This window comes from Octopus bimaculoides, chromosome 3 (assembly GCF_046866305.1).
Source record: "Octopus bimaculoides isolate indiv1 chromosome 3, ASM4686630v1, whole genome shotgun sequence".
NCBI classification, from domain to species: domain Eukaryota; kingdom Metazoa; phylum Mollusca; class Cephalopoda; order Octopoda; family Octopodidae; genus Octopus; species Octopus bimaculoides.
Genome location: NC_142930.1, coordinates 33,663,354 through 33,682,169, shown reverse-complemented (window position 1 = coordinate 33,682,169; position 18,816 = coordinate 33,663,354). Strand labels below are relative to the sequence as shown.

Sequence of the window (18,816 nt, the reverse complement as noted above, 5' to 3'; positions counted from 1 at the left end):
GCTGGCAAGGTGATGATGGGGATGAGGGAGGTGGTAGAGGTGGAGGTGGTGGTAGTGATTTTGTTGATATTGTATCTTGTTGTTGTTTTTGTTTAACCCTGAGTCAATCCTGGTTGAGAAGACCTGTAATCAAAAGTTTCCAAACCAGAACCATCTCATCTTCCTTTTCGGTGTACTGTACCCCAAACTTTACAGTCCAAAGTATCTTTGTTTTCTAAAGATGCTCAGGTATAACTTGAGTGAGACTTGGCTGCTATTTCTAATGGGCCTAGCAACCATGTAAAGGTGATCTCATTTGCTCACATTGTTGTTTGGTGTTGTCATTGTTGCTCTTAACCCCAAGCTAGTTGTGACTGAGTAGTCTTATACCACATAAGTAAGTTGTTGCCTGGATATCAAGATACCATATTCAGTAGGGGTGGTCACCAGAGTCAAAGAGTTGGTTGTGTCAAACTAAATAAGTTTTGCTTTACAATATAACGCAATTAAGTAAAACGCACAAATATATACACACACTAACAAATACTCACTCATATATACATATTAACACACACACACACATACACACATACATGCATATATACATACACACACACACACACACATATATATATATATATATATATATATATATATCCTTTTCTACTCTAAGCACACGGCCCGAAATTTTGGGGGAGGGGGCCAGTTAATTAGATCAACCCCAGTATGGTACTTAATTGTATATATTCATATGTACACTTAAATACCTAAACAAGTAAATTAAACAGTTATGTACACATACATATACACACATGCACACACACACATATTGCATTAGCCTGCATGCAAATATGCATATGTATACATATATTACACCTCTATGCATATACAAAAACACATTCATATGTCAACCCATATACATCATATATTTGTGTATCTGTGTGCAGTTATGTGTGTTTATGTTTGAGAGAGTGCATGTATATGTATATGTGTACGCATGACGTATTTATAGATTTACATGTGAAAACATTAAAATGTCAAGCACATGGTAACAAACAAGGGTGTAGTGTCTACGCAGGTGTGGCTGTGTGGAAAGGACTTTGTTTACCAACTACATGGTTCTGGGTTCATTCCCACTGTGTGTCATTTTGGGCAAATGTCTTCTACTATAGCTCTGGGACAACCAAAGTTTTGTGAGTGGACTTGATAGAGAGAACCTGAAAGAAGCCCATCGTATATGTGTGTGTGTGTGTGTGTGTGTGTGTATGCACGTGTATGTGTGTGTGTGTGCATGTATGTGTCTTTGTATTTGTCCTTCCCCCCCCACACACACACACGCTGCTTGACAACCAGTGCAATGCTGGTTTGTTTGTGTTCCAAAAACTTAATAGTTTGGCTTAAGAAACCAACAAAAAAATACCAGGCTTTAAAAAAACTAATCACTGGGGTTAATTTGTTTGACTAAACCCTTTAAGGCAATGCTCCAGCAAGGTCACACTTCAGTGCCAGAAACAATTAACCGATAAAAAACATGAATACCTATACAATTGGATCCAAGGCCTCTGTCTTCACTTAGTCACCACTGATGAACACATATCTGCCCAGATATCTCCTAAGACAGGGGTTTTCAAACTTTTTGACTTGCGGACCCCTTTATATTTCAGGCTTTACCTTAGGGACGCTTATGAAATTTATACATAAATATTTGCTTAAAATAACATATTTTTACATTTGTTTATTTAACAGTATTTAGGTTTATTGTCAATTAAAAACCATATATAAAATCAAATTGCCCATAAAAAGTATTTGCTGTTCACGAACCCCCTGTGGTCCGTGGACCACAGTTTGAAAACCACTGTTCTAAGATACCCACATTAAACAGTAAGAGACACCTGGTGTAATTGCAGAAATATAAATAGCAACACCCACGCTACATAAACTTTGATTGCATATATAGATATATATATATGTACCCATATATGTATGTATATATGTATGTATATATGCAGAGACGTGGCTGTGTGGGAAGAAGCTTGCTTCCCAACCAGTGATTCCAGGTTCAGTTCCACTGTGTGACACCTTGGACAAGTGTCTTCTACTACAGCCTTGGGCCAACCAAAGACTTGTAGACGGATTTGATAGACAGGAACTGAAAGAAGCCCATTGTGTGTGTGTGTGTGTGTGTGTGTGTGTGTGTGTGTGTGTGTGTGTCTATGTTTTTCTACCACCACTACATGGCAACAGGTGTTGGTGTGTTCATGTCCCTGTAACTTGGTGGTTCAACAAAAGAGACTGACAAAATAAGTACTAGGCTTAACAAAGGAAAAAATAAGTACTGGAGTCAATTCATTCAACTAAAAATTCTTCAAGGCAGTGTCCCAGCATGGCCGTGGTCTCTTGACTGAAACAAGTAAAAGGCAAACGATAAAAGCTGCATCAACACATTTCACACATACATACACATGTATCTATCTCTACTTATATATATATATATATATATATATATATATATATATATATTACATACAAGACACACATACACACTCACAAACGAATATACAAAAGCACTCCCCCACGTAAACAATTTCACTTATATTCATTTTATGTATGTAACTGGATACACTTACATAGAATATCACACACACACTTTCACACATACACAGTTGCACACATACACACACATCGTTCATGACTTACATGCAAACATGCATAAATATACACATACAGGAGCTGGCATGGTTGTCAAGTGGTTAAGAAGTTTACTTCTCAGGCATGTGGCTTTGTGTTCAGTCTCACTATGCTGCACCTTGGATGAATGTCTTCTACTATGGCCCCTGAGTCCACCAGTGCCTTGTGTGAACCTGATAGGACAGAAGCTATGTGGAAGGGCATCATATGTGTGTATGTGCATGTGTGCATGTGTGTATGTGTATATGAGCATATATATATATGTATATATATATATGCATATATACATATATATAAATATATATATTACGGAGATGTACTTGCATAACAAGTGACCTGATCTGAGATTGTGTACTGGAACGAAAACAATTGCAGCATGGAAGGTGTTTATAAGCCATTTAAAATAACACACAAAAACCGTTTTAACAAATTAAATTTAAATGTTGAAGTGAATCTAACGGTTTTTGTGTGTTATTTTAAATGGCTTATAAACACCTTCCACGCTGCAATTGTTTTATATATATATATATATATATATATATATATATATATATATATATATATATATATATATATAAGGATTTACTTTACTTTATTAAAAAGCACCAAAAATATCACAAAAACTGTTACTCAGAGTTTCACATTCCCGTTTGTTGAACAGTTTTGTTTCACATTTATGTTTTGTTTTGCATTTATGTGCTTACTCTGGTATACATATATATATATATATATATATATATATATATATATATATATATATATATATATATATATAAAAGATGGATGTGGAAATAGCACAGAAGTCTAAGACATTTCAATTTAAGAGGGAATTTGATAAAAATTATTTTAAAAGTTATATAAAATTATATTAAGAAAATATTACCAGTTTTGATAAATTTCATCTTATCAAATATCAGTAAAAATTTATAAAAAATTGAAATAAAAACAGTTTATCTTCTGTCTGGGAGTCAAGAACATGTCTGGAGATTTTTTGTTGAAGTCTTATATGTATATATATTTATATATATACAGTTGTGGTCAAAAGTTTGGAATATTTTTTTTTTAAATTAAGATTGTTATGCTCAAGTACAATTTGATTCAAATAAATACAATATATATATTTTTGGGAATTTAATATAAAATTTCTAATTTTCAGAGCTATGTTTCAAACTTTTGGCCACAATTGTATGTGTATATATATATATGTGTGTGTGCATGTGTGTGTGTGTGCACGTGTGTGCTTGTGTGTGTATGTGTGTGTGTGTGTATGTGTGTGTGTGTATGTGTGTGTGTGTGTGTATTTGTAACTTATACAGTTGATAAACATGTATGTACATATGTATGTATGTACATATGTATGTATGTACGTATGTATGTATATATGTATGTATGTATGTATGTATGTGTGTGTGTGTATGTATGCATGTATGAGTGTATGCATGTATATAGGTAAGTAGGTAGGTAGGTAGGTAGGTAGGTAGGTAGGTATGCATATATGCATGTAAATATGTGTGTGCTTCTGTTTGTCCCAGCACCACTTGACAACTTGTGATGGTTTGTTTACATCCTGGTAAATTAGAAGTTCAGCAACAGAGATAAATGAAGAAAATTGCAGACTTAAAAAAATAAATAACCGGAGTTGATTTGTTTTAACTAAACTCTTCAAGGCAATGCATCAGTATGGCCACAACCTGATGAGTGAAACAAGTAAAAGTATAAATAAAAGTGCATGTTTATATATGTTGTACACATCTAGACATATAACACACACACACGCACACACACATAGTCATTATCGTTATGTGTGCGTATGTTTTAAATAGTTATATGGATACTCCTGTGGTTTTAATCATGAGTATTCCAGTTGTTTGATGAAATAAACTACCTTCTCATTGTATAATATTGTGGCAGTGACTGAGTATTCCACAGACACATGCACCTTTACGTAATGCCTGAATCTCTCTCTTTTGTAGATACATACACCTTTTTCTTTCTCTCTCTATCTCTCTCTCTCTCTCTCTCTCTCTCTTTCTCTCTCTCTCCCTTTCTCTCTCTCTCTCTCTATCTATCTATCTGTGTGTGTGTATGTCAAAGTTAACAGTCTGCTCTGAGTTTCACAGTTTACTGGGCTGTTCATTTATTGGGTTCTTATTGCAGATAATGTTTTCATTATGTAAAATATATTACTGAGATATCTTACTACAGTTATACCTTCCCAAGTTACTATTGTTACATTTCTAAAGTACATCTCCTCTATCCCTCTGTGCTAGCCCCACTCTGGTTTGCCAGTTTCCATCAAATGGTCCAACCCACGCCAGCTTGAAAAATGGACATCAAATGATGTTGATGATGATATATATATATATATATACATATACACACACAACACACATATTACATATATACAATATATGCATCACATACAATACACTCCCAACATAATTTGAACACACATACACATGACCCCTAATGCACTAGGCTTTGTTTGGTTGTGACTTGGCATGCCTTGGACCCTCAACTCTTTTGGGGCTTGCAGAAGACACTGTTATGACATGAGACATATTTTGGGCATTTTCAGACCTGTCAGAGACTGTTCAGGTCTAACTATTTCCAATTTCTTTTTAGAAAGACGGACAGACGGAAAAAAAGAGAGTAAGAGAGATATCAATCTCAGGACTTGAACTGGTGCATTCTGTAGTGACTCTCCAAAGGATGAAATGCAAAAATAATTGCAGAAAGATTTGAATCTAAAGTTCAATGAGTCAGAATAATGAGTACAAAGTAATCTGTGACACTCTAACTTTTCGGCCAGTTTGGCACATGTTTGGTAATGTCACCTGAAGAATCTTTTCTACTATTCTTTTACTCTTTTACTTGTTTCAGTCATTTGACTGTGGCCATACTGGAGCACTGCCTTTAGTCGAGCAAATCGACCCCAGGACTTATTCTTTGTAAGCCTAGTACTTATTCTATCGGTCTCTTTGGCCGAACCTCTAAGTTATGGGACGTAAACACACCAACATCGGTTGTCAAGTGATGTTGGCGGGGACAAACACAGACACACAAACATACACACACACACACATATATATATATATATATATATATATACATATATATGACGGGCTTCTTTCAGTTTCCGTCTACCAAATCCACTCACAAGGCTTTGGTCAGCCTGAGGCTATAGAAGAAGACACTTGCCCAAGGCACCACGCAGTGGGACTGAACCCAGAACCATGTGGTTGGTAAGCAAGCTACTTACCTTCATTTTTTTTGTGTGTGGGCAGGGGGAGTCGATTGGTACTTAATTTATTGACCCTGAAAGAATGAAAGGCAAAGTCGACCTCGGCAAAATTTGAACTCAGAACGTACAGATGAAATGCTGCTAAGCATTTTACCTGGCATGCTACTGATTCTGCCAGCTCATCACCTTTTTAAAGTAAGGAATCTTTCCTACTCTAGGCACAAGGCCCGAAATTTTTGGGGAGTGGGGTAATCGATTAGATCAACCCCAGTACACAACTGGTACTTAAGTTATCAACCTCAGTACACAACTGGTACTTAAGTTATCGACCCCGAAAGGATGAAAGGCAAAGTCAACCTAGGTGGAATTTGAACTCAGAACGTAAAGGCAGAAGAAATACCGCTAAGCATTTCGCTTGGCATGCTAACGTTTCTGCCAGCTCGCCACCTTAATGTCACCTGAAGAATGTTACATTTGGGTCATCCATCTATTATTTGTTCTGAGACAGGGTTTAGGAAGCTCATGCTGGAGTAAATTATTTTGGAGGCTGGAGTTATTGGTCATGATGAGAGGGTGAGTAAATAGTTGTAGTAAGAGATAGGATGTTTAGTTGTGATGGAGGATGGGAGGATGGGAGGATGCAGTGGCTTACTGTGAGGGGTGCTGAAGGTGGGTCTGGTGTATAATGTCGAAGAATGATGAAATTAGATGAAGTTGATATGAAAGTCAGAATGAAAGTAAAAAATTAAGCATAAAGAGAACTAAGAGAAGTTATTTTCTTTGTTTTTGCATTTCACAAAAATGACATTGAATTACAGAGGACATGTTCCTTTATGTGCACATGCAAACATGTGTATGTGTGTGTGTGTCTGTGTGTGTGTGTGAAAGAGAGAGAGAGAGAGAGAGACAGACAGACAGTGACAGAGACAGGGGAGTATAGGGAGGAGAGACTAGATTTTTTTCATTTACATAAGCATGACTGTTTGATTAAGAGGTTTGCTTTCCACCCACATGGTTTCAGGTTCAGTCCTACTGTATAGCATCTTGGACAGGTAACTTCTATATAGTCTCAGACTAACCAATGCCTTGGCCTTGTGAGTGAATTTAGCTGATGAAAGCTGTTTATACATATTCATACATATACATACATACATACATACATACATACATACATACATACATACATGCATACGTATATTTATATATATATATATATATATATATATATTCAATTAGAGGTTAAATTAGCCTCATTAATTTAATTTATTAGGCTTAATTGAAACAGCTGCAAGGGACTATGTTATATTTTTGCAGATAAATTTTTATTAAATGTTATATCTCCATTTTCTTACTTTCTTTTGAATGATTATATATATATATATATATATATATATATATATATATATATATATATATGCCTTTCTGGCACTTGTGCCCATGACACGTGTGCCCATGACACGTGTGCCCATGACACGTGTGCCCATGACACGTGTAAGGATTTTTGAACAAGATCGTTGCCAGTGCCCCTGGACTGGCTCTTGTGTGGGTGGCACATAAAATACACCATTTTGAGCGTGGCCATTGCCAGTACTGCCTGACTGGCCTTCGTGCCGGTGGCACGTAAAAGCACCCACTACACTCTCTGAGTGGTTGGTGTTAGGAAGGGCATCCAGCTGTAGAAACTCTACCAAATCAGATTGGAGCCTGGTGTAGCCAGCTCAGTCCTCTGTCAAATCGTCCAACCCATGCTAGCATGGAAAGCGGACATTAAACGATGATGATAATGATGATGATGATATATATATATATATATACACACACACACACACACACACACACATATATATATACATATATATATATATTTATATATACATACATGATGAGTACCACTGGTAACCTGGAATCCAGTAGAACCTGTTGCATGGTTGGATCATCAGCAACTAAACCAGTACCCCCAACAGGCCAGCCTGGTGAGGAGGTCTTGCTAGAAACCCAGCAGGGGGGAAAAAAAACAAGACCTATCAAAAGGCTGGATGAGCACAATGTAGGTTCAGTGACTATCTAGCAATGGCGTGAGCACTCAGAAATTCTGGACTGGTGTCCAATGTACTGAGAATGAGGCAGATCACTCTGATATAAATATTGGATATACAAGGAATGGCATTAGACATTTTGAGGATCTTTTGCTTACGCTTAAGATCATTGTGCTCCAACATTGCTGAGCATGTTTCTGGAACATGTTATTAGGGTAGAGAGTGTCTGTGAGGTGTTATGCAAGACTTATTTGGACCTAAAATTTTACACAGGCGTTCCTTTGTCAGTGGTTGTCATGCTTACCACCTACAAGCTGACAGCCATCATAAGCACACACATATATGTATATGTATGTATATGTGTGTGTGTGTGTGTGTGTTTATGTATATGTGTATACATGTGTATATATATATGTGTGTGTGTGTGTGTGTGTGTGTGAGTGTATACATATATACATACATATATATACACATGTGCGTGTGTGTGTGTGTATATACCAGCCAACCCATGCCACCATGGACAATGGACGTTAAATGATGATGATGATGATGATATATATATGTATATACATATATATGCATGTTTGTACCTGTGTTTTCATTTGTTTATTTATGTATTCCCTAAATATCACATGTTATAAAAGATAACACAGTTCTCATTAATCTGGTCAACAAATCTTCCATTTGCATTATGCCTTTGAAGCTGTATGAAATAAGGGAGCCCTTAATTGAAAAACATAAAAGTGTTAGCAATAGGAAGTAATACCTTGATAATATGTTTATCTAACCCATACTGGTTTAGAAAAACAGATGTAAAACAAAGAAAATCTACATGACAGTGCATGGAAAGGTTTGCACTGTCGATATTCACTTTTTTTTTACTTGTCTAAAGAAGTTGTTGCACACCTTGGAAACTCCAGAGCAGCATACCACTGGAGCACCTTAAATAAACTATATATGCACACATACACATGTATGTACGCAACAAAGTTTATCATAGACCATATGATATTTAGGTGAAAGCCTAAATCTGTGTTTGAGTATTTATCTGTCATTACACCCAAGTAACAGTATCATAGCTGATGTTGATGTTTTGATGTTTGGCTTGAAGAACCAAGATATACCTACTCTAGTTGGATATGTGTTGACTGCACAAGACCCTATTGTACTGCTCTGCGTCTATACCTGATTGCTTACATTCTAGACAGCATTCAGAAGAAAGCTATTGATCTAATCAATAAAACTTCACTTATTGAAAATCTTTAAATCCAAGACCCATTACAGTGTTATTTCTTCCACTCTTCTGCCTTCACTTCTCTCTCTTCTCCCTTTTTCTATCTTCCCTCTCTCTATCCTCCCTCTATCTATCATCTCTCTTGCTATCTTCCCTGCCTCTATCCCCCCTCTATCTTCTCCCTCTCTTTCTATCTTCCCTCTCTCTATCTTCTGCCCCCCACCACCACCACTCTCTCTCTCTCTCTTTTGGCATGGTTTCTATGGCTGGGTGCTCTTTCTAACCCTAACCACTTTACAGTGTGTGCTAACTGGATGCTTTGTTCATAGCAACCAGCACTAGTGAGATCATCAAGTAACTTGCAAGACAAAACCTCTTGACAGTAGTTGGGGTGCAGTATTGAAGAAGGTGGCTTTGTGCTATGTGTTGAGAGGCTGAATTATGATAGAGGGATAGGAACAGGTGCTTTACTATAGAGGAGAAGGAGATAAATGACTACCAGAGAGAAAATGGAGAAAAGATTGTAGAGATAAGGTGACAGGACACACCCTCAAAGCACAGGAAGGTGGATAAAGAGGGAATAGAGACAGAGAATTGAAAATAGCTGGGTGGGTAAGTTGACAGGAGTTTGAAATGGCAGAAATGAGGATAGAAGTGAATACAGTGAATAGTGAACATGGGTGGAGATGTGGAGAGGGAAGAATCTTTGTTTGGGGAATGATAAAGAATATAGGAGTGGGCCAGAGAGTATGGTCATATGACATGTATGGATGAAGACAGATGCAAATTCCAGTGATTGACTTTACTTGCCTTTCATTAATATCAGCACTTGTCAATTTGTCACAATTTTGGTGGTGGTGGTGGTGGTGGTGATATTGGTGGTGGTGCCTTAAACCGTGTGGTTTAAATGTTGATTAAAGGAGATTCAGCTACTGCAATACTGAACAGTTCCAATTACATAGAAATTGCCCTGGTGTTTCAAGGTTCGTTGATATTCTCCATAAACAAATAAAACCACAATATTACCAATGCATTACATGTGCATACCTGTTACGTATCACTGACATTATATTAATCTCCATTATATTAATCTCCATAATAAATACATATACATATATACGCATACATATATACATATATATATGTATGTATATATGTATGTATATATGTATATGTGTGTGTGTGTATACATATATACATACATATATATATATATATATATATATATATATATATATAGAGAGAGAGAGAGAGAGAGAGAGAGAGAGAGTCAGGGAGAGAGAGAGTCAGAGAGAGAGAGTCAGAGAGAGAGAGTCAGAGAGAGAGAGAGAGAGTCAGAGAGAGAGAGAGAGAGTCAGAGAGAGAGAGAGAGAGTCAGAGAGAGAGAGAGAGACAGTCAGAGAGAGAGAGAGAGAGAGTCAGAGAGAGAGAGAGAGAGTCAGAGAGAGAGAGAGAGAGTCAGAGAGAGAGAGAGAGAGTCAGAGAGAGAGAGAGAGAGTCAGAGAGAGAAAGATAAATAAATAGAAACAAACATACATACATTCATACATACATACATTCATACATACATACATACATGTATGCCCTATTTAACATTGTCCCAAAAGAAATCAAAGAGGAAAAAGAACCCATCACCTTTAAATGGAATCTGGACAAATTTCTTCAACACACACCAGATAAGCCACTTATACCTAGATACAACTCATTCAAGATATATATATATATATATATATATACAATATATAACGTGAGAGAGTTAGGGGTTGGGGGTACAACCCACTAAGGGATAGTATCTATACAATATATATATAATATATATATATATATACATAATGTATGAATCTATATACACATGTAGATGAAAGTATATACATATATGTGTGTATACATGCATATATATTTTTTGTATTATATATATATATACATATATATCATCATTATCATCATCATCGTTTAACGTCCGCTTTCCATGCTAGCATGGGTTGGACGATTTGACTGAGGACTGGTGCAACCGGATGGCTACACCAGGCTCCAATCTAATTTGGCAGAGTTTCTACAGCTGGATGCCCTTCCTAACGCCAACCACTCAGAGAGTGTAGTGGGTGCTTTTACGTGTCACCCGCACGAAAACGGCCACACTCGAAATAGTGTCTTTTATGTGCCACCCGCACAAGAGCCAGTCCAGGGGCACTGGCAACGATCTCGCTCGAAAACCCTACAAGGCCAGTCAGGCGGTACTGGCAACGGTCACGCTCAGGATGGTACATCTTATGTGCCACCCGCACAAGAGCCAGTCCAGGGGCACTGGCAACGATCTCACTTGGCTTGCAGGGTCTTCTCACGCACAGCACATTTCCAAAGGTCTCGGTCAGTAGTCATCGCCTCGGTGAGGCCCAATGTTCGAAGGTCTTGCCTCACCACCTCAGCCCAGGTCTTCCTGGGCCTACCTCTTCCACGGGTTCCCTCAACTGTTAAGGAGTGGCACTTTTTCACGCAGCTATCCTCATTCATTCTCACCACATGTCCATACCAGCGCAATCGTCTCTCTTGCACACCACTACTGATGCTTCTTATGTTCAGCTTTTCTCTCAAGATACTTACACTCTGACGGGTATGCACATTTACATTACACATCCAGCGGAGCATACTAGCTTCATTCCTTGTGAGCTTACGCATGACCTCAGCAGTCACAGCCCATGTTTCACTGCCATGTAGCATGGCTGTTCGTACACATGCGTCATACAGTCTGCCTTTTACCTTGAGTGAGATTCCCTTTGTCACCAGCAGAGGTAAGAGCTCTCTAAACTTGGCCCAGGCTATTCTTATTCTAGCAGTTACACTTTCAGCGCACCCACCCCCACTACTAACTTGGTCACCCAGATAGCGGAAGCTATCAACTACCTCTAGTTTTTCTCCCTGGAATGAGATAGAAGTTGTTTCCTGTTTGTTTACAGTGTTTATTGCACCTGAACATCTGCCACATACAAAAACTAACTTTGTAGTTAATCTGCCTTTGATATTGCTGCACCTCTTATGTGTCCATAGCTTGCACTGGGTACATCTTATAGAGCTACTACCTACTCCTTTACTGCATACTGAGCAGGGCCATCTACCTGAAGGGGTTTGTGTTTTATCTACCTTCCTACTTATTAGGATTTTGGTTTTTGCTAGGTTGACTCTAAGGCCCTTCGATTCTAGTCCTTGCTTCCACACCTTAAACTTCTCCTCTAGTTCTGATAGTGACTGCGCAATTAGTGCAAGGTCATCAGCATAGAGGAGCTCCCAGGGGCAACCTGTCTTGAATTCCTCTATGTATGTATGTATGTATGTATAATAAATGAGAGAAACACAAAATGGAATTCACAAGATTCTTTATTAATGGCAGTGGTTGTTTCAACCTATCTTGCATCAATCTCTTGTGGGTGAGCTACTATACAATTGATTACGGTGCATCTTTCAGTACAGATGTGTCTTGTCAGGTGACTTTTCAAAAGATACCCTGTTCTATAAACTCGGTTTTACTTGGTTCGGTTATACAGCATGTCACTATTTATTTTTTATATATACACTTATATACACAGTTGGTGGGTCTACCTATAGTTAGTCATAAATTAATGACAAAAAAATAAAAGAATATATACATATATATGCTCATATCCTTATTGTTTTTGGTGGCCTAGGACTCACATGAGAAGTCACCAGGTGAAGTAAATGAATCATAAACATTGGTAAATGGAAGTAATAATAGTGTGAGTGTGTTGTTCATTGTCTATTTGTTTGGAATTTTTTATCTTTTATTCTGTCTTCTCGCTAAGCACTCATATGTCATCTTTGACAGGAGAGTCCATCATATATATCTCTTTCTCTTTCTCTTTTACTTGTTTCAGTCTTCTGACTGTGACCATGCTGGAGCACTGCCTTTAGTCGAGCAAATCAACCCCAGGACTTATTCTTTGGAAGCCTAGTACTTATTCTATCAGTCTCTTTTGCCAAACCGCTAAGTTACGGGGACGTAAACACACCAGCATCGGTTGTCAAGTGATGTTGGGAGGACAAACACAGACACACATACAAATATATATACATATATATATACATATATACGACGGGTTTCTTTCAGTTTCCATCTACCAAATCCACTCACAAGGCTTTGGTCGGCCCGAGGCTATAGTAGAAGACACTTGCCCAAGATGCCACGCAGTGGGACTGAACCCGGAACCATGTGGTTGGTAAGCAAGCTACTTACCACACAACCACTCCTACGCCTACATATATATATATATATATATATATATATATATATATATATATATATATATATATATATATATATATATATATATATATATATATATATATATATATATATATATATATATATATATATATATATATATATATATATATATATATATATATATATATATATATATATATATATATATATATATATATATATATATATATATATATATATATATATATATATATATATATATATATATATATATATATATATATATATATATATATATATATATATATATATATATATATATATATATATATGTATATATATATATATATATATATATATATATATATATATATATATATATATATATATATATATTAAAACAGTAGGGTAAGAAATTGGATATTAATTAATATCAATTTAATACCAGGGAACAAGCATATTGAAAGAATCAAGGAGATTCAGAAGAAATATCTGAGATCTCAAAGGATTATTGTATATGTATATATAAAGGAGACCACTAAGTGGACTGTGATCTTCTTCTAGCACATTAACAGTCCACCAAGTGGTCTCCTTTATATATATATATATATATATATATATATACAAGAATAAGGGCAGGGAATCGTCAATTAATAATAGAATTAATAATTAACAATTTTGCCAAGTAGTTCAGTATGAAAAAACCTTTATCGGTAAAACCATTTATCATCATAAATATACAGGGATTAGCATTGAGTTGCTTCTCCAACATACTGAAAATTTAGAAATAGCAGTCAAAGAACTACTGATTCTAAACTACAAATTTTTCTCTAAACGGATGGCGATATTTATGGCACACATAGAACAAAAACCGGAGGGAAAAGCATAAACAAAACAAGTCTTTAGTTAATTGGATACGATCGTTTCATGGTTAAGAGAATGAAAATTTCTCTATTCCAAATCTTCAGTCCAATATTCTGATAAATTTGAAAGTGTCTCTAAAAAAATTCATGGTAATTTTTGGCCATGCGACACCAAAAATCAACGATAAGAAAGGCACTTACGAATTCATCGGCTAGTGAGTTCAGGCATCCCACCTCAAAGAAATCTATTCCATGTGCGTCACAAATAGTCCCGTATGAAAAAAAGTCCCGTGTGGAGGGATTACGGTTTAACCATCTAACTTAGAGGTATCAAATATAAAATATACAAGAATAAGGGCAGGGAATCGTCAATTAATAATAGAATTAATAATTAACAATTTTGCCAAGTAGTTCAGTATGAAAAAACCTTTATCGGTAAAACCATTTATCATCATAAATATACAGGGATTAGCATTGAGTTACTTCTCCAACATACTGAAAATTTAGAAATAGCAGTCAAAGAACTACTGATTCTAAACTACAAATTTTTCTCTAAACGGATGGCAATATTTATGGCACACATATATATATATATATATACTCTCTTACTCTTTTACTTGTTTCAGTCATTTGACTGCAGCCATGCTGGAGCACCGCCTTTAGTCGAGCAGATCAACCCCAGGACTTATTCTTTGGAAGCCTAGTACTAATTCTATCGGTCTCTTTTGCTGAACTGCTAAGTTACAGGGACGTAAACACACCAGCATCGGTTGTCAAGCGATGTTGGGGGACAAACACAGAAACACAAACACATACACACACATACATAAATACATATATGCGACGGGCTTCTTTCAGTTTCTGTCTACCAAATCCACTCACAAGGCTTTGGTCGGCCCAAGGCTATAGTAGAAGATACTTGCCCAAGGTGCCATGCAGTGGGAATGAACCCTGAACCATGTGGTTGGTAAGCGAGCTACTTACCACACAGCCACATATACCACATTCTTAGTATTCTTTTCTTTCCAAGAATTCATAATGGAAAAATATTCTGAAAGTAAGGTGCCCCTGAAATGAGAATACAAACAGAATAAGACAAGTTTTGCATAAGTTGGATCTTGAGTTCCTGAGATATGTGGTCTTTTGGGGTACCTTTATAAATAGCCAAACAGGCACATAATGGAAAAATACTCTGAAAGTAAGGTATCATTGGAATGTGAATACAAATGGAATAAAACAAGTGTTGTGTAAATCAGATGGGCTCCTAAGATACATGGTTTTTGTTTGGATACCTTGACCCAACAGGTAACAGGTAGTCTAGTATAATTATATAAATAATCAAGACATCATAATGAAGAGTGTGTGTGCACACGTGTAAATGTGCATGCATGCATGTGTGTGTGTGTGTGTGTGCACGCATGCGAATGTGCATGCATGCATGTGTGTGTGCACGTATGTGAATGTGCATGTGTGCATGTGTGTGTCTCCTTGTCTTGACACTGTGCAGTAATTATAAACATACATCAGCCTCATACAAGCAGTGTCATTTATTTGCAACTTTTGTGAAAACAAGTTCAGATTAAAGAAAAATATGGATTTCATATGACCCAAGTAAATATAGAAAAGTAGACATTAAAACTATTATGATGGAGAGAATGAGGATGAGGAGGAGGATAAATATAAAACCACAGTATGCATAACACCCATCATGCTTTCATGCACTGACATATACACGCACATATGTGAAAGCTTACATGGACAGAGACTTAAAAATACAGACCACCATATGCATACCATGCATAGAAATACTAAGGCAGGAAATATATATCACTTTTACATGAGCTTTGGGCATAAAGTACAATATATGGCAGAAAATACATATAATTTTCATGTGAGCTTAAATTACACAATATCCTACAGTACATATGAATAAACCAGTGATAAAGATAGGAAAGTTTTTCTCCTTGCTCTGAAACAATTTTGGAGTTATAACTCCTTGACAGAAACAGGTTAGTGGAGAAATATCAATTACATACAATACTATAGAGTATATTAATCAATTAATAAAATACAGTAGGCATCCTTTTAATCAACATCAACATCCCAAGATCATTTGACTTTCCTCTTAACTGCTTCTTAGGTGATACAAATGGAATCAGTTTTGTTTTATGAGGAAGAGGTCTTGTTTTGAATAAAAACCCTTCATCTGAGGGAAAAGAAATGTGAATTGGTGTTGAAGGATAAATGAATTAGAATTAATGAGAAGGGGAAGAAGGAGGTAATGGTAAAGGAAAAGGTGACAAATGTTAGTGGAAGGAAGGGACAAAGGAGAAGGTAAAAGGAATACCAGCATGTTCTCAGAAAATTGCGAAATGATGACAAGGAAATACTGTAGAGACATACAAACTCATACATCCAAAGAGTGAGAGTGAGAGAAAGAGAGAGAGAGAAAATACATCTACATTCTAAGACATTTACATATACAGACACACATATATCCATAATCATTATCTTATGTACACAAATATACAAATGTATGCATATAAATATATGCACTTATGTATATATATATATATATATATATATATGTATATATATATATATATATATATATATATATATATATATATATATATATATATATATATATATATATATATATATATATATATATATATAAAGAAGAATAATAAATGGAGCAAAATGCATATAATCAATAAGTTCCTTTAATTCCTACATATGTTTCACATGAACGGTCATTTAACTTAGCTATATAGTGTTATTCCTCCTATGTAACCTTAGCATTCAGCACAAGTCTTGCATTTGCAAAATGGTTCCCTGATGATAAAATTATATGTATAAACCAGCATCTCTTATTCCTTTGGAGTAGAGTGCATATAATTTTTGAAACATGTGTAGGAATTAAAGGAACTTATTGATTATATGAGTTTTGCTCCATTTATTATTATTCTTTATATCAACTCAAAATACATCACTCTAACATGGAAATTCTACCCCTTAACCAGGTATAATATCCCAGTTTCTGCGTGATTTTTGCTACCCTGGTAACTATTAACATCGAAGTTTTACAACCAAGATAATATTAATATATACATAAATATATATATATATATATATATATATATATATATATAAAATTTAAAAATAGGATAAAATCTTTATAAGAATTTATGAAGTAGTTAGGGTTAGGGTTAGGGTGTTTCCACATTTCTCACCTAGCGCCTTGAGTTAAATTCAACTCGCCTTATCAGTTTATAAGATTATCATAGAAATCATTGCCAGTCATTAAGATAGTGCTTCTTGCGGCTATGAGTTGTTTTAACTCTTATTTCTAGCAATACTGGTGCTGTCTAGTGCCCTCAGTTACTTTAGTGACGTATATATTTCTGCCTTTCGGTTATAATATCACAAACAAGCCACCCTTATTATTTATAATTTTCACTTTCACCATTTAGGAAATCAGTATATGATTTCTACGATAATCTTATAAACTGATAAGGCCAGTTGCGTTTAACCCAAGGCACTAGGTGAGAGTCACTTACAAGCATTAATATAAATGTGAAATCACTGTGATCTGGCTATGCCTAGGTGCTGAGGGAGCTTACCTGCCTTGTCAGTCAATAAGATAGTGCTTCTTGTGGCTATGAGTTGTTTTAATTCTTATTTCTAGCAATGGTGGTGCTGTATTTTGGTTGTAAAACTATGATAGATCGCTAGCCACTACACATTCTTTATTTTCTCTCCTTGTTTCTTTCTGTGTTCCTTTCTGTGGAAGAGCATAGGCTTGAAACGTTAAAGACTTTTTCACTTCCCGAGTGTTAATACATCTGTCTTCATCTTTTGTTTTGTTTTTTTTTGTGAATTCTCTCCCTATGTATATATATATATATATATATATATATATATATATATTATATTATATTATAAAATAAGTGTGGTAAGAGAGAGAGACAGAGACAGAGAGAGAGACAGAGAGAGAGACAGAGACAGAGAGAGATGGATAGATATGTAAGTACACACACAAATACACACACACACATACACACACACACACACACACACACACACACACACACACACACACACACACATTTTTATCAATAGTTTCCCTGCTGCTTCCAGATCTGTAATCGCTATGATAATCCCCACATTTCCATCTTTCCATTATAAAGATATTGAATTACACTTCTACCTCATCTTTTGTTCCTCTTACCATATTTACACAAGAACTGCCATCCATTCTCACAACCTCTGCATCTCTGCAAACTATGAAGCAAAGATGGGTTTTCTTCCTAAATCCAATGAAATGTACTGTAAGCATTAATGTTTGTTCATCTTGAGACAATATCATTTCTTAATAAGACTTCACCACTTTTCTCAAGGATATCCAGATATTACCCAGAATAGAGCATGAACAAAAACATGCTCATTCAAAAATTTTCCCTCCTTTGGGAATAAAACATGGATAAGTCAAGAAAGGAAATGCAGGAAAACAAGAAGTTTTAATGGAGTAG

At 35.8% G+C, this 18,816-nt stretch overlaps 1 protein-coding gene across 2 annotated transcripts in view; it reads left to right on the top strand.

The window, feature by feature from the left end:
* Positions 1-18,816, top strand: part of LOC106870926 (synaptotagmin-9) — a 238,781-nt gene that overhangs the window by 97,947 nt on the left and 122,018 nt on the right. The window lies entirely within an intron of this gene.